Source organism: Myodes glareolus, chromosome 3 (genome assembly GCF_982192425.1).
Source record: "Myodes glareolus chromosome 3, mMyoGla1.1, whole genome shotgun sequence".
Taxonomy (NCBI): Eukaryota; Metazoa; Chordata; class Mammalia; order Rodentia; family Cricetidae; genus Myodes; species Myodes glareolus.
This window is the reverse complement of record NC_142028.1, coordinates 72,506,564-72,527,770: the sequence shown is the minus strand read 5'-3', so window position 1 is coordinate 72,527,770 and position 21,207 is coordinate 72,506,564. Positions and strand designations below refer to the sequence as shown.

The 21,207-nt window shown below is 47.4% G+C and overlaps 1 pseudogene; it reads left to right on the top strand.

The window, feature by feature from the left end:
• Positions 1-10,812: 10,812 nt before the first annotated feature.
• Positions 10,813-11,754, top strand: LOC148122689 (small ribosomal subunit protein uS5 pseudogene; annotated as a pseudogene).
• Positions 11,755-21,207: the final 9,453 nt, after the last annotated feature.

Genomic DNA, 21,207 nt, shown 5'->3' with positions numbered 1-21,207 from the left:
AGGATTGTCACACAGGAACGCAGGACCTGCAGGGGTCACTCAGTCCCCAGCCCAGCACCACCCACAAAGGTCAGTGACACAGTGCCGTCCACTGCCTCAGGCACGGGGAAGCTCTCCCAGCCTCAGGAAAGCCCACAGTTGCCAGGGCTGTGTTCCGGAAACTGGTCAAGGGCTGGGCCACCTGGAAGGGGTAAAGACCCACGCCCTCCCCCCTCCCCCAGTTCACCTTTCACTAAACACGTCTGCTCACAGGGTTCTTGGAATTTTTGATCAAAAATGTCAAGTCAGATTTTGAGGCTTCAAAATGCTGTGAAGTGGGAGTGATTCCTAATTTTCAACTTTTATCTCTCTCTTTTTTTTTAAGCTAACAAGTATGTGACAAAAACTGTTCTTTGAATAGTTAATCCCTTTCAGGATGAAACAGTGGAGGACGCCCCTGTTCTGTCTCTTCTGCTGGTGACAGCCAGGGTGGTGAGACTTGAGCTCTGTGTAGTTTTAAGTCTTTCTAACTGTTCAATATTTCAGCAAAGTCTTGCAACGCATTCAAAAGGCAGGCAGGCTCTTACAAACTATAATGTAACAAAAGAGATTTCTGCAATTAATTAAAGTCTATGGTGTTTCTAGAATAACCGCAAAAATCAAAAAAATTAATATTAAAGATTAAACCCAGTACTGGCAAAATCTCTGAAAGTTGAGACTTTTATTGGTGTCATTATTTTGAGACAGGATTTCTCTTTGTAGGCCTGGCTGACCTGGAACTTTCTGTGTGAACACAACTTGAAATGCCTCTATTTTACATTATCTTACAAACTGCTGCAGGCGACAACTTGAACTGTTTTCTGTGTGACCGAGAGTGACAGTGTGACCATGACCATCCTGAAGGCTACCCAGCAGCCGGTTTTGAGTAAAACCAAGATGCTAAAATAATTACTACTGGACTCAGGAAGTTTCTAGAGGGAGCAATCTGTTAGAGCTTAAATATATTCTCAGCTGTGGTAAATATCCAGTCGTTGAACAGGCCAGCATACCTCTGGCTCATTCATACCCACTCAGGGGAAAGCTGTATCCTAATGAATGGGAACAGGCATTCCAGAACAAAGCACGCACTGGGATCACATGACTGAAGAATTGGTGCAAAGTTAAAACTGCAGGTCCAGTTCTGTAGGAATGTCCACAGACTCTAAGAGGCCAATGCCTGCTAATTCTATTTTTTTTTAACCTACACATAACAGTGGGCAGAGCCCAGAAACACAGTTCACATAAACAGATATCCACCAAGCATTCAAATATTCACAGAGCCAGGGTAGAGATGAACACCTGTAATCCTGCCACTCTGGAGGCTGAAGCAGGGGAGTCACTGGTTTGTTGAAGCCATCCTGGACTGTATACTGAATTCAAATGTAGCAAGATGCTGTCTTCAGTTTGTTTGTGTGTGTGTGTTTGTTTGTTTGTTTTGGAACAAGATCTCACTGTGTACCCTGGCTGTCCCAGAACTCACTTTATAGACCAGACTGGCCTTGAGTTCAGAGGTCCCACCTGCCTCTGCCTCCCAAGTGCCCGGGTTAAGGACGTACACCACCACACCTGCCCCTTCCAAAATGTCTCGAGTTAACAAATGAATAAAATTCAGTGGGAAGCTGGGAATGTAGTTCAGTTGATGGAATAGATGCCAACATGGGCCCCAGCCCGCATCTCTTGGTTAGACCTCTGGCATCGTGTGAAGGGGGTGTGGGGATGCATACTTCCCAGTCCTGGAGAAGAGGCAGGAAGAGCAGAAGTTCAAGGTTATCCTTGGCAGTGCTTGACGAGTGTGAGGCCAGCCTGATCTACGTAAGACACTGTCGCAATAAAAACATAAAGTAAAATGCTCAGTGGTACTCATAACTAAATAATTGCACAATAAAGCAAGATAGACCTTGCCACACAGAGAATTGGCAAACTTGAGGAAGATTTATAAGAACCAGAGGCTCAAATATGAGCAGGACCTCATTTCAGGTAGGAAGCTTGTGGACAGGCAGACACTTTGGCGGGAGTATGCCCCAGAGTCAATGACTTAATAGGAATTTATTGGTTTTTCCACAGAAGAAGCCTGGAGCTAGGCATATCTGGTGCTGCCACATAAATTCACGAGGGTCTCTGGCTCCTTCTGTCTTTCTGCTTTGTTAGGCTTAGCACGAAAGCTTCGGTTTTCACATTCACTTCCTCATGGCCTCCTGGTTACAAGATGACTGCATTACTTCCGGCCTCAAGTTCAAACTCCAGCTAAAAAAGAAACAGCAAGGAAGAAGACGCAGAAGAGACGCTTTCTCAGCAGACTGGTGCCTCTTAGAGAAAAGTCAGACTTTGGCCCCAGAGCTGCCTCTGAGACCTCTGACCTTCCCTCCTGTGGTGAATCTGCCTTTAATCCTTCTTCACCTCATTCCTTCTCTGTGTGTCCCAGCTTCCTGGGCCTGTTCTGCCCATGCGCATTGTCGCCCTTGAGGGGGGCCACTGTTCTTGTTAGCTGCAGCACTGGTGCTCACTCCGCCCACACGCACTGCCAAGAGGCTGGGATGGCCCCACACTAAGGGCAGATGGGGAGGAATTAGCGAGTCCGCTTAGCCTGCTTTGGAGTGGGACGAACCCTTCCGTGAACTTAAATTCCCAAACTGCCCTGCGGGATTCGACTGAGACACACCCTCTGCTGAATTTTGTCTCAAATCACACTACAGTTTGCTTGCCTTCCCCAAAGTCCCGACAGCCATCCCTAAAGGAGTACTCGCTTTAGATTCCTCACCGAGAATCCTCACTTCCGCTCCTGCATCTCCTTTTCCTGGCCTTGCTGCTGTTTCTCGAGGAGATGAAGCTTGCAGGGTCTTTGCAATGACTTCCCTATATGCACACGTAAACCCAATCTTTGTTCTTGTCTTTGCTCAGATATGGCTTCTCCAGAGAGAAGCTTCCTCCACTAGTCTCTAGTCTTTGCCTGCTCTTATCACTGCTTAACAACTTTTAATGTATTCTGTTTATTACCGGAGTTCCACCCCACCCCATCCACCAGACACCAGAGCATGTGCTCAGAGGCTAAACGTTGTCTCATTTATCTTCTGTACACCCTACACTGGGGCTAGTGTCTGTCTCAGGTATTTTTGCTGACTGTATAATTTTTTGTTGTTGTTGTTGTTTTCGAGACAGGGTTTCTCTGTACAACAGCCCTAGCTGTTCTGGAACTAGCTCTTGTAGACCAGGCTGGCTTCGAACTCACAGATATCCACCTGCCTCTGCCTCCCAAGTGCTGGGATTAAAGGTGTGCACCCCCACCACCTGGCTTATTTGCATAAATTAATGAATGCTATTGGAGACTCTGTAAGGCCTGGGTATTTGACTGTGGTTTTCTTGCTTTGAAAGAGGGCCAAGGCAGAGCACAAGAGATTTTTGTTTTTGTTTTACGGAGGCTAAGTAGCCTTTTCAGAGTCTGTAAGCCACGTACATATAAAGACACCCAAGTTGATTCAGGACCTCCCAAAATCTCATTGCCTCAGGGAGGTCTCTGACTCTTCAAACAGGTTCTTTTTGTGCCACTGAGGACACAAACTGGAGTGAACCCAGCCAGGAAATAGCTAGCGACATTGACAGACGCACTTTTGTCTCAGAGGCGTTGGAAAGTCACAGATAGGGCTTAAACTGATGGAGCGGCAAATGGAGCACGGTTAGGGTAATGATGTAGGTGAGGTCAAGAGGAGAAAATCAGCCAGGCGGCGGTGGTGACCCAGGCCTGTAATCCCAGCACTCAAAGCAGAGGCAGGTGAATCTCTGAGTTCGAGGCCAGCTTGCTCTACAAAATTAGTTCCAGGACAGCCAGAGCTACACAGAGAAACCTTGTCTGGAAAAACCAAAAGAAAAAGGGAGGGAATCAGAGGCTGGGAGGTTAACTAGGGCCCCAACCAAGCCTCACTCACTTAATGTCAAGTGCTGAGCTGAGCTCTAGACACCAGAGGGCGCTATAGCCTAGGACACGGCACCTCCCTGGCACACTCAGAACCGGCTTATAGTCTGGTTTTTTTCTAGGCTGGTCATACTGCCAGACACCTTTAGGGCTTATTAATTACACCTCCCGGGAGCTCTGGACAAACCAGGCAGCTTCTTGGGCTCTCTCAGCTCTAATAGTCCGGCTGGGGACTCTTTAGAGGTCAGGAGAGGGAAAGGTGATCCAACAGGAATTCAGCGCACAGGCCCTTGGGCAATCTTTGTACAGATTTGCATTGGCTCAGCTGAGTTACTTTTTCTAAATAACCATTGAGACAGGGAGTTCTTGGGGCTGGGCAAGGGGGTGCACTGGGAAACATGGGAAACTGATGACAGCCAGGGTCTAGACCAGTGGTTTTCAGAGTGTTTTCTGGAGCCATCAGGGATTCTCACACTTATGTGAGAAAAGCAGACGCAGGCCCTAGTATTGCCCCCTGATCTCAGATATGGGGTGGAGGCTCAGCATGATGCCTGTGCAGGAGAGGTTATGAGTCGCTGGTAGCACTGCACCACGCAGCAGGTGCTGCAGCAGAGTCCTGAAAGGCCTGTGGCAGCCAAACAAGGGCCAGGGAAAGCTTCCTGAGGCCTGAGCACCAACAGAAAGGCAAGAGATGGCTCCTCCAAGCATAGAAGATATTGTTCCAAGATGGAGCGAGATTCGACCCTGACAAACACCAGCTCCATGGGGCCTCGCCTTCTTCCTGCCAGCTCTGGAGCTTTCTCTAGGCAGCTCTCCGGCTTTGAAAACTGTCTTCCAAACAAGCTCTGCATAGTTAATAATTCATTCATTTCCACCACTTATTAATCAATACTTACGGAGCTCCAATCAGAGTTTTTTATTAGCATGGGATGTCCAGACTTCCTATTCTGAATTAATAATGATCGTAACTGCCAGCTGCTTTGGCCTGCTGGGCTCACTGCCAAGCTTGTGTGGACAAACCGCTCCAGGGACCACCATAAATGGGGTGCACTTATGGCCCTCATTTTACTGAAGAAGAAACCTTCACCAAAAGAAGCTACATCCATTTGCCAAAATCACATCTCTAGATGTCGTCCATCCCAAGGCAGCCCTCGCTGCCAGCAAACAGTGGCCTCATGTCTCCCCGTGTCCCAGGAGTGATAGAATCCTGACCCCAGAGAAGGACACCCAGCTATCATCCCCTGTACAAATGTTTGGTTCATTCCATGCACTTAGAAATCCTGAAATAGCTCCTGGGACACATGCCTATCTTAGGAGCTCCCTAGGGTTCTGGGATTCCAGGTCAGAACCACTGAATTGGTGCAACCTTCGCTCTGCACCCTCCCCCACCTGCCGACCACACAGGAGTGTGGAAACCTGAAGAGGCCACTGCAGTAGAAACAGCCCCTCAAAAGCACCTGACACCAGGGTCCTTGGGACCTTTCCTGTCTCCTCCCTCCCCTCTCCCTCTTCTGCCTTCTTGCTTCTTTCTTTCTCAGTGATTCGCTGAGCTCCTACTCTGTGCCAGACCCATGGTGCTGAGAACAGAAGCACACGAGCTCTTCACACTGTGCTTCGTGTCTCTTGTGATCTCCACCACGGAGCGAATTCCAGCAGGTGTCAGCAGCAGCACTAACCAGGATGGAATATGGGCACATGGGTCCCTGTACCCGTCTTCCCTTTCCACGCCCCTTTGTCCTCTCCTCCTAAGATGGAAGACTCTGGTCCCGTTAGCCCCTCTCTTCATCAAAGACACCATCTGGTAAAGGTGCTGGAGGGAAGAGCACTGGCTGCTCTCCCAGGACTGGGGTTCAAGTCCCGGCACCCACATGACAGCTCACAGCTACCTATAACTCCAGTCTTAGTGGATCCAATGTCCTCTTGTGGTCTCCAGACATCGGGCACACTCAAGGTGCACAGATGACACACATACAAACAAAACACCCATATACAGGTGGGGTGGCTGTGGATGACACACATACAAACAAAACACCCATATACAGGCAGGGTGGCTGTGGTGCACACCTTTATCTGAGCACTTGAGAGGCACAGACAGGTAGATCTCTGCGTTTGAGGCCATCCTGTTCCAAAGAGTGAGTTCCAGAACAGCCAGGGCTACAAAGAGAAACCTTGTCTCGATGAACAAACAAATCAATAAACAAAAACCCACAAATCATACACACAGAATTAATTAGAAACAGAGGAGACCGTCTGGTAAACTGGTGTGCTGAACCTGCCCTTCCTCCTGCCCTCCTCTCACTAGTTCCTGCTAACCAGCTCTCTGTCTTCCTCCAGGGGGTTTTCTCCATCAGTCTAGTAGGCAAGCCCGTATGGTCTGTTTGTGTTCATAAACTAGTTTACTGAAGGTCGTGTGTGTGTGTGTGTGTGTGTGTGTGTGTGTGTGTGTGTGTGTGCTTTTCTTGAGACAGTATCTTACTCTATAGCCCAGGTTAACCTGGAATTTACCCTGTAGATCTAGACTGGCCTTGAACTCATAGTAATCCTCCTGTCACAGGCTTCCCAAGTACTGGGATTACAAGTATAGACCATGCCTGGTGTGGTGGTAGAGACAGACCCCCAGAAGTTCAGACCTCTGAAAGACCCTGTCTCAGAAACAAAACAAAACAACAACAAAAAACAAAACAAAAAACTCAACAGCAACAAAATAGACAGCACCCAAGGAACAGCACTGAGCTTGTTCTGTCCTCCACACACGTGTACCTGACACACGAGAACACGTACACACGTAACTGAAGATTGTTTTGACAGTGCACAAAACAACTGGGAAAACTCAAGTGATAGAAAAACAGTGTGAATTTCAGGCAAATCATTATTAACATTTCATTGTGCAAGTTTATGTGTATATATATGTACATGTATATATGCATACATACATACAAATATATAATAACCAAATGGATACATGTATGTGTTTATGAATAAATATATGAAGAGTAAAGAGATAATTTTCAAAATGCAATTTTAAATATGCTGAAATATTAAAATATTAACTATGCTTCAAGTTATAATGTGTTATATTTATTTTCATGTGCGCACATTGCATGCTGCCCAGCTTGCTTTCTTTTCAATTTGGAACACTGAGTCATGGCGTGTGTGGACAGACAGATGTCTGTTGTTCTTTCTGCCATCCTGTCACATGGACACACTGGAGCATGACCTGCCCATCCTGCTCAGACTCTCATGAGCCTCCAGCCTTTCATCATTACCAACAGTGCTGCAGAGAATTCATCTACATATATCTTTGCTCACATCTGTTAGGGTTTCCAAAAAATAAACGTCCAGCTATGGAACTGATTTGATCAAAGGGTCTGTTATCATTAAGTTTTAATAGTCATTTATAATTCTCTTTCCTCCAAAATAACATTTCACTTTACACCCATGCCAATGTACCACTTCACACTCACGCCAGCATCCACTACTTCACACCCATGCTAGCATATCACTTCACACCCATGCTAGCATACCACTTCACATCCATGCTAGCATACCGTTTCACACTCATGCTAGCATACCGCTTCACACCCACACCAGCGTGCTGTTTCATACTCACGCCAGCGTGCCGCTTCACACCCATGCCAGTGTATCATCTCACAGCCATGCCAGCATGCGACTTCACATCCATGCCAGCATATCACTTCACTCACATGCCAACGTGTTGCTTCACAATTACACCAGTGTACCACTTCACACCCACGCCAACATACCACTTCACACCCATGCCAGCATATCACTTCTTCACATCTATGCCGGCATACCACTTTACATCAATGCTTGTGTGCCACTTCACACCAATGCCAGCATGCTGTTTCACACCCATGCTAGCATATCACTTCTCACCATGCCAGTGTATCACTTTACACCCATGCCAGCATGCTGCTTCACACCCATACCAGCATATCACTTTACACCCATGCCAGCAGTACAAAGACATCTGTGGACACTCTTAATATTTAAATTAAAACTGTGAACAGTTTTAATATTTGAAAAGTATTTGCTGGGACTGGGTGTAGACATATACAATCCCAGCTACTCTAAGTAGCTAGCCTGAACAATTTAGTGAGACCCTCCCTCAAAGTAAAAAGTAAAAAGAGAGGGGCTAGCAATCAGCTCCAGTGGACAAGGGTGTCTATTACTTTTGCTGAAGACCTGGGTTCAGTTCCCAGCACCTACATCAGCAGGTTTGCAACTACCTGCAACTGCAGCTTCAGGGTGTCTGACAGTCACTTCTGGCCTCTGCAGGTGCCTGAACACATGCAGTGCACAAAACTTCATGCACACACACAAAAACACATAACTGAAAGTAATTTGTTTTGAGATAGGGTCTCACTGTGTAGCCGTGGCTGTCTTGGAACTCACTATGTAGACCAGGCTGGCTTCAAACTCTGAGAGCCACCTATTTCTGCTCCCTGAGAGCTGGAATGAAAGGTGTATACCACCACACCTAAATTAATTTTTTAAAAGTAAAAAAATGGCCGGGCAGCAGTGGCACCTGCCTTTAATCTCACACTTGGGAGGCAGAGGCAGGCAGATCTCTGTGAGTTCGAGACCAGGCTAGTCTACAAGAGCTAGTTCCAGGACAGGCTCCAAAGCAACAGAGAAACCCTATCTTGAAACACACACACACACACACACACACACACACACACACATATATGTGGCAGAGTACTTGCTTAACAAGCCAGAGTCCCTAGGTTCTATCCTCAGTGCTGAAGAAAGGAAGAGAAGGAATGTGAGGAGGAGGAAGAAAGAAAGGAAGGGAGAGAGAGAGAGAGGAAGGAAGGGAGAGGAAAGGAAGGAAGGAATATGTTATTATATTTGAACTTTTTTTAGATGCAGTTACTGCCATCTGGATAAATTAATTTCATCTTCTGCAAAATAAATTTTCCCATATGTCTTAGTTGCTTTTTTTCTTGTTGTCACAAAAAAAGTCACAAAAGTAACTTGAGGAAAGGTTTATTTTGTCTCATTTCATCTGTCATGGCAAGAATGGCATGACAGTGAGAAGAAGAGGTGGCTGGTCCCGTACCTATAGTCGGGGAGAGGAGGGAAGAGGAGGTAGCTGGTCCCGTACCTATAGTCAGTAAGAGGTGGTTGGTCCCATACCTATAGTCGGGAAGAGGAGCTGGCTGGCCCAATACCTATAGTCGGGGAGAGGAGGGAAGAGGAGGTGGCTGGTCCCATACCTACAGTCGGGAAAAGAAGGGAGATGAATGCTGGCCATCAGCATCCTTCCTGCTTTCTCCTTTCTCTTGTCTTTTCCAAACCTTTCTCACCATAGGCCAGAGGGTTGTCTGGTGAGCTGCACAGCCTTCGTCTGGCTTTGATAATACCTTTATATTTCATCCTGTGCGTGTCTGTGTGCGTGTGTGTGTGCACATGAATGCTTTCATGTGCAGACGTGCGAGCCTGTGTGTGTTGTGTGCAGAGGCCAGAGGATGGCCTTGGTCCCTTTCTGTTACAGCTTTATTCCTTGAGACAGGGTCTCCCAATGGACCTGGAGCTGGACTGACCACCTGCAAGGCCCAGTAATCCTCCTGCCTGAGCCCCATCCCCACCCCGCCAGTGCTAGAGTCCAGGAGCACACAGCCAGGCTATGCTTTTACTTTTCCTGAATGAGTGCTGGGATCCTAACTCAGGGCCTCATATTTGCATGGTGATTACTCTTACTTGCTGGGCCATCTCTCCAGCTCCCTGTTGATGCCTTTAGAATGAGATCTTTAATGTCTCCTCAAGGAGAACTGCATCTCTGAGCTTGTTCATTCATTCATTCATTCATTCATTTATTCATTCATTCATTCAGCAACTCTTTACTAAGAACCTGACTTGGGGCCACGTGGATTCAGAACATACTGGGACAGCACCGGCATGGTCTTGCCTCCTGTACTGATTCTAGAAAGTAACTTTCAAGGCCACTATGAGTTCTGTGAATCTAAAGTTCCAGGAACAATTTCCCATCACTCCCAGGGGCTCTCCTAGAACCCATACTCAGACCCAGTAGCTGTTGGACTTCCTTGAGCTATGGGTTGGCTGGGCCAGGGTTAACAGAGCCAAAAGAAGGTGAATTTTAAACAAAGCTGCCTTCATCTCCAATAGTGTCGGAGAGACCCTTGTCTGACTCATCCTGTTCCCATCAGATCAGAGAACTTCAATGCAGAAAGAACTTTGGGAAACAGAAAAACACCAAGAAATTCTCTGGATTCCAGCAGCAAAGAGCAGCCAGGTACGTGAGCGCGAGTGCGCGGCCTAAACGCTCTGGGTTATCCAGAGAGCACAGATTCGCAGATCCCACAGACAGGCATGGCGCCGGGGCGTCTCTCACAGAACCTTTTCCTTGAACCTCAATAGTTGTGTCATTTCATTCCTCCTGGTTCGTACACAAGAGCCAAGAGGCCAAGAGGAAACTGTGGAGCCCGAAGCCACTAGTTGAGAAGGGGCAGAGCTGGCATGCCGCCAGGATCTCCAATCCCTCACCCTTTCCACTTCCTTACAGGCATTTGAATGTGAGCTACAGCCTGCCGTGGCTTAGGGCGCCTTGCTGCATTCTGGGCACCTTGGGCCACTATGAAGGCACGCTAAGATAGCATGGATTCTGAAATAGTGGCACACAGATCGGCCTGTGAGAAGGAATAGAGACCTGAATCTGATCCACACGCGCAGGTGTTGCTACATGGGTAAAGTGGTATGTTATAGCAAAGGAAGGGGAGAGTATGGAGCAACTGAAAATATATTTCCCAACATATTAAAAATCTGCTTCAGATGACAGAGGACTTAACTTCCCCAACCCTTCTTCCTCCAACTCCTAAGTGCTGGGGTTACAAGAGTATGATACCGCTTCTTCTTCTTCTGGAAGACACCAATGGCGGATGACGCCGGTGCAGCAGGAGGGCCCGGAGGCCCCGGGGGCCCAGGATTAGGAGGCCGTGGCGGCTTCCGCGGAGGATTCGGTAGCGGTCTGAGGGGCCGCGGCCGTGGTCGAGGCCGTGGCCGTGGCCGAGGCCGCGGGGCTCGCGGAGGTAAAGCTGAAGACAAGGAGTGGATTCCCGTCACCAAGCTGGGCCGCCTGGTTAAGGACATGAAAATCAAGTCCCTGGAGGAGATCTACCTGTTCTCCCTGCCCATTAAGGAGTCCGAGATCATTGACTTTTTCCTGGGAGCATCCCTAAAGGATGAGGTTCTGAAGATCATGCCCGTGCAGAAGCAGACTAGGGCAGGCCAGCGGACCAGGTTCAAGGCTTTTGTCGCTATTGGGGACTACAATGGTCACGTAGGTCTCGGTGTTAAATGCTCCAAGGAGGTAGCCACTGCCATCCGAGGGGCCATCATCTTGGCCAAGCTTTCCATTGTCCCTGTGCGGAGAGGCTACTGGGGGAACAAGATTGGCAAGCCCCACACTGTGCCTTGCAAAGTGACAGGCCGTTGTGGTTCTGTGATGGTGCGTCTCATTCCTGCCCCCAGAGGCACTGGCATAGTCTCCGCTCCTGTGCCCAAGAAGCTACTGATGATGGCTGGCATTGATGACTGCTACACATCAGCCAGGGGCTGCACTGCCACCCTGGGCAACTTTGCCAAGGCCACCTTTGATGCCATCTCTAAGACCTACAGCTACCTGACCCCCGATCTCTGGAAAGAGACTGTGTTCACCAAGTCTCCTTATCAGGAATTCACTGACCACCTAGTGAAAACCCACACCAGAGTCTCTGTTCAGAGGACCCAGGCTCCAGCTGTGGCCACCACATAAGGGTTTTTATACAAGAAAAATAAAAGTGAATCAAGTCTGTTAAAAAAAAAAAAAGAGTATGATACCACACCTGGCAGCAAAGACTTACATTAAGAAAAAACTTTTAAAGCCATAACAGGATATAGAAAAGGGGTTTTTAGGTGTGGAGATAGAGAAAGATTTCTTGAGCAAAGTCTAAAAGTCATTTTCTATCAAATACAAAATTGATAAACTAGACTGAACTGAGGTTAGGCATTTACGTTTGGGTCTGGGGCGAAGGGCTTGCTGCGTGTAAAGTGTATCATATTGGTCAACCATCCTGTGCTGCTTAGCTTGTCAAAAGTGGACTCTGGGAGCAAGGAGACCCTGCTTTGTTTCTCCCGAAACTTCCCGAGGGACAGGCTGGCCCTCCAACGCTGACACAAGGAGAAAGGAAAATGACAGACAGAGAAGGATGTTAAAAGCAGTGTTTCTGTGAGAACGAGAAGGCAAACCGTTCCCAATCAAGCTTACCATTATTATTTATCCCATAACATAAAAATGCAGTCAGTGGAACAGGAAACCGGAAGTTCAGACAGAGAGGACAAGGAAGACCCACTGGTTCAGACTCAGTCAAGGAATTCAGCTGACAGCCCCGGTTTCCCCAGTCATTTCTGCAGGATGACAGGAGGCCTCCGATGTGATGTTCCTTTTGTCTTCTCAACGGGGCTACCCTGGAACATCTGCCGGATGTTTGCTATTTATCTACCACTTGTCTCTGTCACTTGCTACTTATTTTTTAATTTTTTCTTACTATTGCTCGCCATGTTCTTTGGTTTGTTTGTTTTGTCTTTTTTGTTTTGTTTGTCAAGATAGGGTTTTTCTGTGGCTTTGGAGCCTGTCCTGGAACTCGCTCTTGTAGACCAGGCTGGCCTCGAACTCACAGAGATCTGCCTGCCTCTGCCTCCTGAGGACTGAGATTAAAGGTGTGCACCACCACCGCCCAGCTGCTTGCAATGTTCTTAATAAACTCACCAGTTTAAACATAAATTCTGGATTATACAGAACACTGCACAATCATGAGACCTGAACTCAAATCCCCAGGACCCACATAAAAAACAGCCAGGCATGGTCACGCCCATGCTGCAACCCCAGTGCAGTGAAGGAGAAGAGACAGGATTGTTGGGGCTTGCTGGCGCCCCCCCCCCCCCCCAGCTCCAGCTTCAGAGAGAGACATGGTCTCAAAGGGAATAAGACAGAGAGCAGGACACTGGAATCCTTTTCAGACTTTCTCACGCAGGCACTTATCAATACACGTAAGAGTGTGTACACCCCTACCCTCCCACCCCGTACCCCCACCTACACTCCCACCCTTCACTTTCCACATTCATGCCCATCGCTCTCCAATCCGTACCCTCACCCCCACCCTTCCACTGCCCCACTCCCACCCCAGCCCCGCACAAGAATTAATGTTAAATTAAAGACACCTCAAAGAAAGTGAAATGGTAAGTTAAGAAGAGAGAGGAGAGAATGTCAGCAAGAGACAAGGTCTATGGAGAACTTGTAAAGAGTAACTCAGCAGAAAACAATGCTTATGCTAGGTGAGCCAGTGTGTGCGTGTGTGTGTGTGTGTGTGTGTTCCCAATACTCCAGGAGTGTTGCTGCCTAGGGATCTGGGTCAGATTCATTTTCTCTAAAGATAAAAGAATTAAAAGGCATGAGGGTGGAGAGATGGCTCAGTCATTAAGAATACTGGCTACTCTTACAGAGAATCTGGGTTCAGTTCCCAGCACGCACATGGTGGCTTAAACCATCTGTAGCTGCAGTTCTAGGGGATCTGATGTCCTCTGTAGGCTCAGGTACATACATGGCGCACAAGCATACTACCTGAACAAAACAAGAACTAGACATACATAGTTGATGCTTTAAGTCATTAAACTAGTGAGGTTGTTTGTCCCAATACAAAAGAATGAAAAATATATTTAAGAGGAGTTTGATGAATAGGTTATGATGTGCTCACATGTATAGCACAATAGACAGCAGTCAGATGTACCAACTGCGAGACAGGCCTCAGATAGGGACTCACACACACACACGTGCGCGCGCGTGCAAACAAGCAAACACATGAAAATAGGAAGGGATTTGTTGGTAAAACAAGTGGTTGAGTGGGAGTGATGGGTTGAGAAAGGCAACCAGGGGAGGGTGTGAAAATTACCGAAATACACTATTTGTCAAAGAATTAAAAGGACACGAATTTATCTTGCCAATGTCACAGTGATTGAGAAAGCAAGTCCCAAAAGATTATATGCAATAGCTTCTATGGTGCCCTTTTGTGAAGTTCAGAATTACTAACCTTGGACATGCCCATCTAAGGAATACATGTGTCTTAGTAAACCATGATATAAAGAGGAAAACAAGAGTGTTGACCATGGGTTCCAGAGCAATGGCCCCTCATGTGAAGGGCTGGAAGGACTGATTCACCCACAGGGCACAGAGGGCACCACGCTGGGGCCTTTCATACTTTCTAGGGCCCATACAAATAAAAAGAAAAATAAAATAAAAACGCCTGCTCAGAGCAGCCTGCCCTGGGCAGCAGGGAGAAAACATGACCCTGCCCAGTGCCATTAAGACTAAGCGGAAGAAGGAGACCCACACTCCTGCTCAGGGTTGTCTGACCAAGGCGAACCCACCCGGCGCCGATCAGGCACTATTATGGTAAGTAAATGTGTGGTGGGGTATGGGAGAGAGAAAAACAGAATGGTACATGCCGCGCCCAGAGAGGCAGATCTGAAGAGGTGAAGGTAAGTGAGGAATGAGCTAAGGTGGGTGGCTCATTCACCACCTGGGGCCATGGTGATGTCTGGGCCTGGGCTGTGGTCCTGCAGCAGCTGCGGTCTGTGTTGATGTCCATGGGAAGACATAGGACTGAACAGAGTTGGTTCGCGGTCCCCCCCCCCCCCCCGCAACACGAGGGACAACTGGCCCTGTCTGGCTGCAGCACTCGGGAGAGCCGGACCTGCACCTCACCTGGGCACTACAATAGAGCTGTTCATGGGGGTGGCATGGATGAGGGAAAGATGCCCTACCCTTTCTACCCCTCCCCACCTTCTGCAAGCAGGAGGGCTGACCCACTCAGGAGAGTGGGGCCTGCACCCTTCCTGGACAACACAGTAGAGCTGACCCTGTAACAGGGCCAAGGATGAGCGGGTCCAGAGAACACGAATGTAGAGATCTGGCCCTACATTCGTCTGCAGTGAGGAGGTGTGGACAGAGAGAGATGACCCCCTCCACTGCCTGTGGTAAGTGGGAGAGCTGTCCCCAGCAGTTGTGACAGCAGGACAGGCCCAGCCCCTCACAGTTGTAGCACTTGGGAGAGTAGCCCCTGCACCTCGCCTGGGCAACACGGAAGCGCTGGCTCTGGTGGTGAAGGAAGGTGTGGGTGAGCCAGCCCCGAGGTTATGAAAGCAGGAGAAGCCGCCAGTCCCTTGCGAGCTAGCTGGTACAGTGCTGGAGAGCGCACCCTAGTGGTGAAGATGGGGAAGAACTGGCGGATTGACCAACTCGGAAACCACGGAGGCCCAGAAACCAGGGCTATGAGCTGGCCCACCCCAGCATCCACCTCATCTATGACCTGCTGGATCACGTGAAGGGGCTGGTCCTGCTGATCCAAAGCTGCAGGATCTTCATGACACAGGACAACGATAGGATATCCAAGGGGAGTCCAGTGAGAGACCGGTATTGATAGTGTAGCAGAACGCAGAGGCCTGGAACCAGACCCCTTTGCAATGCTGGTAAAGATACACAGACTAAAGGGTGTACACATGGTCACGCTACAGCTTCCACGAGGAGATTTTTATTATATTTATTTTTTCTTTTCTCTTAAATTTTATTTTGAGGGAGTGTTTCAAGGGAGGGCAGATACGAAGGGACAGGGAGATGAATGGGATTGAGGTGCATGGACAAAAAGCCAGAAAGAATAAGTAAAAAGTTAAAAAATAAAGTAACATAAAAATGTGGTATTGGGAATGGGGAACAGGGCACAGGATGCAGGAATTTGCAGTCATAATAGTATGGTTATGGGCAAGGTTCTAGCTTTGGTTTTAGATGGTATATTACCATAAATAGCTACAAGTGTAAATTACATGAACCAATACAGAGAGTTGCCATAAAACATATATTGTAAAGATATAACTATGTGTGCCACTAGTCGGCCCCTTCGACCACGCACCTTTAAATCAGATTTTGTATCTTAAATGATTGCACTAACTTCTTCATCAATTTACTTTAAAAAGTAACTTATCTACAAATCACCATAGTTTTGCAACCATTTAAGCCACAAGGACAATTGAAGCTTTTCTCAAAGACTCCAACAGCACTTCCTTATCTGCCTTAAAGGAATGAAATTCCTTGAAAAGACCTAAGGGAACTTTAACTTCAATAGAACTTTGTTTACTAAGTATTTTAAAATACTAATAAATAAAGCATGTATTTGAGAAAAGTCCATGGTTAGAGAAGTCAGCCTTCAGGTACCATCCGCTAACAGAACAGAGCAGCCAGGCAGAGACCCAAGTCGTGTGGAAAGCTGGGGTTTATGTATCTGAAGGATCGAGGGGTGCTTTGAGAAAAAGACTGAGGTGGGTGAGTGGTGGTCTGTGCTTGTAACGCCAGGACTCAGGAGACTAAGACGGGACTGAGGTAAGGGCCAGCCTCGGCTACACAGCAAGACTGTTTCAAACACACACACACACAAAAGGAAAAAAGGTAGGAAGGGGGGAGGGAGAAAGGAATAGAATTTTATGCTTTTAGAGAGAAATTATATCTTCTTTACAGCACAGTTTATTTAAAATATTTTCTGGGTATTTTTTTTTTTTTGAGACAGCATTTCTCTGTAGCTTTGGAGCCTGTTCTGGAACTAGCTATTGTAGATTAGGCTGGCCTCGAACTTACAGAGATCCGCCTGCCTCTGCCTCCTGAGTGCCGAGATTAAAGGCGTGCGCCACCACTGCCCAGCTCTGGGTAATTTTTGGAAACGTTCTTCTAGCTTCACAAAGTGCTATTGGTCATGTTGTGTTGTGTAGAGGAAAGAAAATGGGGAGGCAGAGAAGGAGGAAAGGAGAGAGGGAGAGAAGGGAACTTCAAAATAACAAGGGTCTTTTCTTCCTCCTCCCTCCTTTTCTTTCTCTCCCCCCCCCCCCCCCCCCCCCCCGCCCTTCTCCTTCCTCTTTCTCCTCTCCAGCTTCTCCTCCCCCAAGGTCTTCCTCACCTGTGCGTTCTTTGCTGTGGATCCCGCAGTTCTGGCCACTAAAGCGTCAAGAGTTCAGTTCCACCTCCTTGACACCAGGTTAGGTCATTGGCTTCTTCTGGGCAATGGAATTGGGCAGAAGTGCCATTTTGCATCTAGGTCTTATCTCCTACCTACTGAGCACACTGGTCCCTGAAGGACACTGAATAACACTTGAAGAGCCATCCAGTGGCCTGGTCCAGATAACCTAACTCCCAGCTACTGCAGCCTCCAGGGGAAAATCTGCAGATCTATGCAAATGCTTAACTGTGGTTAGAGGTTAGGAACGTGTACCCTGGGGCGGTGTGCTACACAGCAGGGTTGTGCAACAGGTGACAAATGCAGCGATAAATGTGAAGACCCTTGGCAATGAGGGAAGAAATCACAATGAGATAAACCACTATTTTTTAACAGTTGACAAATAGCTTGACAATCAGGGACAGGCTTTAGAAAATATATTATCTTCTTATTAACTGCTTGTCTGATTTGCCTCATAATTTCTTACATGTTTGACTCTGTTGCTATTGATTGCCTTTTCCTCTATGACAATTTTGTAATTCTTTATTTCTGAAGACAGATAAAATGGCTCTGCCTTCTCTACGGGCATAGCTTATTTAAATTTCTTTTCTTGATAATTCCCAGAAGTTTCTTCTAGCATCACAGCACACTCTAGTCATATTGTAAAAATTTTTAGGATAGCCAGGCAGTGATGGCGCCAGACTGTAATCCCAGTACTCGGGAGGCAGAGTCTGTGGATCTCTGAGTTTGAAGCCAGCCTGGTCTACAGAGTGAGTCCAGGACAGCCAGGGCTACACAGAGAAACTCTGTCTCAAAAAAAAAAAAAAAAAAACAACAAAAAAAACCCACCAAAACCAAAACAAGCAAAACAAGAAAAAAAAAAACCCTTTGGACTTTGGATTGTTGTTGATCTTGGGAAAGCCTCTAAGTTTCTTTCAGGACACCTCCAGTGTCCTTGCACAATGACTAAGCCTGAATCTTCTTTTAATTGAACTCGTTACCCAGCTTGTCATTAGCGTCCTTCTGAAGTGGTGTATCGTGAGTTCTTTGCTTTCTTAGTCAGTTCCGTAGTTTGTGCAAACGGGTAAGACACAGGTTTTGTTTTACCAGGGTCTCTGTTATTTTCCTCAAGGTTCCCAGAAGCGCCTCACGCCTGCAGTTCTTTTTTTTTTCTTCTTTGTTTTGTTTTGGTTTTGTTGTTGCTGTTGTTGTTTTGTTTTGTGTGTTTGTTTATTTTGAAACTGTGTTTCTCTGTGTAACCTTGACTGTCCTAGAACTCACTCAGTAGACCAGGCTGGCCTCAGATTCACAGAGTTCCGCCTGCCTCTGCCTCCTGAGTGCTGGGATTAAAGGTGTGTGCCACTACTACCTGGCTCATATCTGTTTTTCAAACGTACCATTCGTCTGCTTTTTCTTTTCTAAATGTGTAGGTGTGTGCATGCATGTTTGCTTGTGTGTAGGTGTGTGTGGCAGCCAAAGAACAGCCTCATGTGTCACCCTCAGGAACACAGGTCACCTTCTTTGAGGCAGGGCCTCTCACTGGCTAGACTGGTCAGTCAGCAAGTCTCAGGGACCCTCTTGTCTCTGCCTTCCCAGAGCTGCAATTAAAAGCACATGCCCACAAGGGCAGCATTTTTACATGGGTGTGGGGATTGAACTTGGGTCCCCATGCTCCTTCCTGCGGCAGGCACTTTCCCATTGAGCTGTACCCCAGCCCTCAGAAGCTCTCAGAAACCTCTGCCTCCAGGCTGCGTGGAGTGGAGATGCTTCCAATGCCATTTTCTTTCTTTATTTTCACTTGATTCCTAGAGGTCTTATTGTTCATCTGTAGGGCTTTTATTTCCTATTCTATTGCCTTACATACTTAATGTCAAGTATTTAACATGTAAACACAAAAATAAGAAGGTGGGGCCAGGGAGATGGCTCAGTGGATAAAAGCTATTGCTACTGTATACATAAAGAATAAATAAATCTAAAAACAAAAAAACAAGATGGAGAGGTGGGGAGCTGGCTCAGTGGATAATGTGCTTGCTGTGTAGACATTCAGAGCTGGATTCAGATCCCAGGAGCCATGTAAAGCCAGGAATGTAACTCACATGTATCACATGTAATCCAGTGAGCCTGTGTGAGAAGGGAAACGGAGCCAGGAGAATTCCCAGAAACTCACTGACCAGCTAATATCAGCAAACAAGAAATGGTCTCAAGCAAGCTGGAAGGCAAAGACCTAAGACTGTCCTCTGACTTGTGCACTAGAGCAGGCCTGCATTGGTGCACATGCACACACACATATCCCTCAAATATAATCTTAAAACCAAGGTAGACAACACCTGAGAAGTGATGCTTGAGGTTGACTTTTGGTTTACATGAATAGCATGCATACTCTCATGAGTATGCATGCATAGACACACACATTCCATGCTACCTCATGCGTATGCATGCATACACACACATATCATGCTACCTCTTGAGGATACATGCATAGATACACACATACCATGCTGCCTCACAGGCATGCATGCATAGATATACACATGCATGTGACCTACACACGAGTCAAACATCTCCTTCAGAGGACCAATCCAAGCAGAGTCCCCTTACCACTGCTTAGTCTAGACTCTTTAATCATTTACTGGATGAAATTGATCTGTTGTCAGATTAATGCTGACACTTTTACGGTCTGTGTTTTTCAGAGGAAGACAAAGGACTTGGATTCAAATCATTATCATGTCACTGAAGGACAGTGACCAGGAAATGTTTATTTTTGTGTGGATGGATGAATCTTCTGAGACATCAAAATGTCTGGCCTGTGACTTCTGTCAACTCGTTTTCACCGCCTGCCAGGACCCATGAAAGGCAGTGTAGAATCCACTGTGGCCTCTATCTCCTTTCTACTAAAACTGGTCTCTACTTGAGTCTCTTAAAAAAAAAAAAAAAGAAAAAAAAAGGCTAACCCATTCCCCACCCCAGCCCTTTTTGATGTTACTCAGGTACTATCCCCTCCCCCCAACAACCCAAAGTCTCCATTCAACCTATAATTACCTCGCCTACTTTGACATCCTTAATATAGTGTGATCTGGCTCTGTGTGTTATTTTTACTTCCCTTAAATGATTAACCCCATCTGCAACCCCAGACTCAGATGTCCCAGATGGAAGACAACACCCGCTGTGTGGAGCAGCTGCATCTCGGCCAGACATCCTAGGGAGCTCTGACTGTGGTGTGCGTGTGCGCACGCACGTGTGTGCAGAATGCACGCTCTGGTGTGTGTGCAAAATGCACCCCAGCACAGCTCCTTTCTCCTCCTTCCCCACACTGGGGTGCAGACCCCAGTCCTCACCATGCCCTTCCCCATCTGCCTTCCTGCAAACTCCCCTCCTGTCCTCTCTGCCCCTCCTCTGTGCTCTCCTCATGGAGCAGGATCTCCGCTCATATTGCTCCTACTGCTCATTCGCATCTTGACCTAATTACCGTATCCTTTAAGAATCCTTCCCTGAGCCCCTGGCCAAGCCTGGCTCTTCTGCTTTATGCTCCCATGGTACAACTCTGTAGGACAAGGTCTCCTAATGTAGCTCGGGCTGGCCTTGAGTTCCTAGTCCTCCGACCTTGACCTCTGGACAGTTCAGACAGGCTTACAGCACCACATCCAACCCTGGCTTTTTCCCTTTGACACTTGGTGGAAACATAGTGAACTAATTACTTCTACACTCATCAACTCAATGTCCGTCTTCTCCATGAGACAAAGCCATCTACTATAACCATATCATCTAACTCACTGATAGCCCGTGCCACGGGCTAGGCGCTGCTTCTCAGAGGAACCATGTAAGACATACATACTCCACCTTTGGAGACGGGGCGAGAGTCCTGCCGCGGGATGTACAGCTCTGAAGTGAGGCGTCCTCTATTCTGGTCCTGTCTCTTCTCACTGCCCTTCTGGCTTTCTGTCTCACTCTCTGCTTCCTGTTGTGCCCCTGTCTCTCAGCACTGGACCATGACAGGGTCTCAGGGTGCGCTGGACTCATGAATCTGTCTCCTTGTATTTTGTAGTCAGTGCTTTCTAAGCACCCGATGCTGTGGGGCAGGAAAAAACTTGGGTCTTGTCCTCCACTACCAAGATTTCTCTCTAACATCTTGAGGGGAAAGGGTTTTCTTTCCACACAAGAATGCAGAAAAGATTCTTAGGGAATGTGCTCTTTGATGTGGACCAGGAGCAGAAAGAGCTGAGGTGGGTG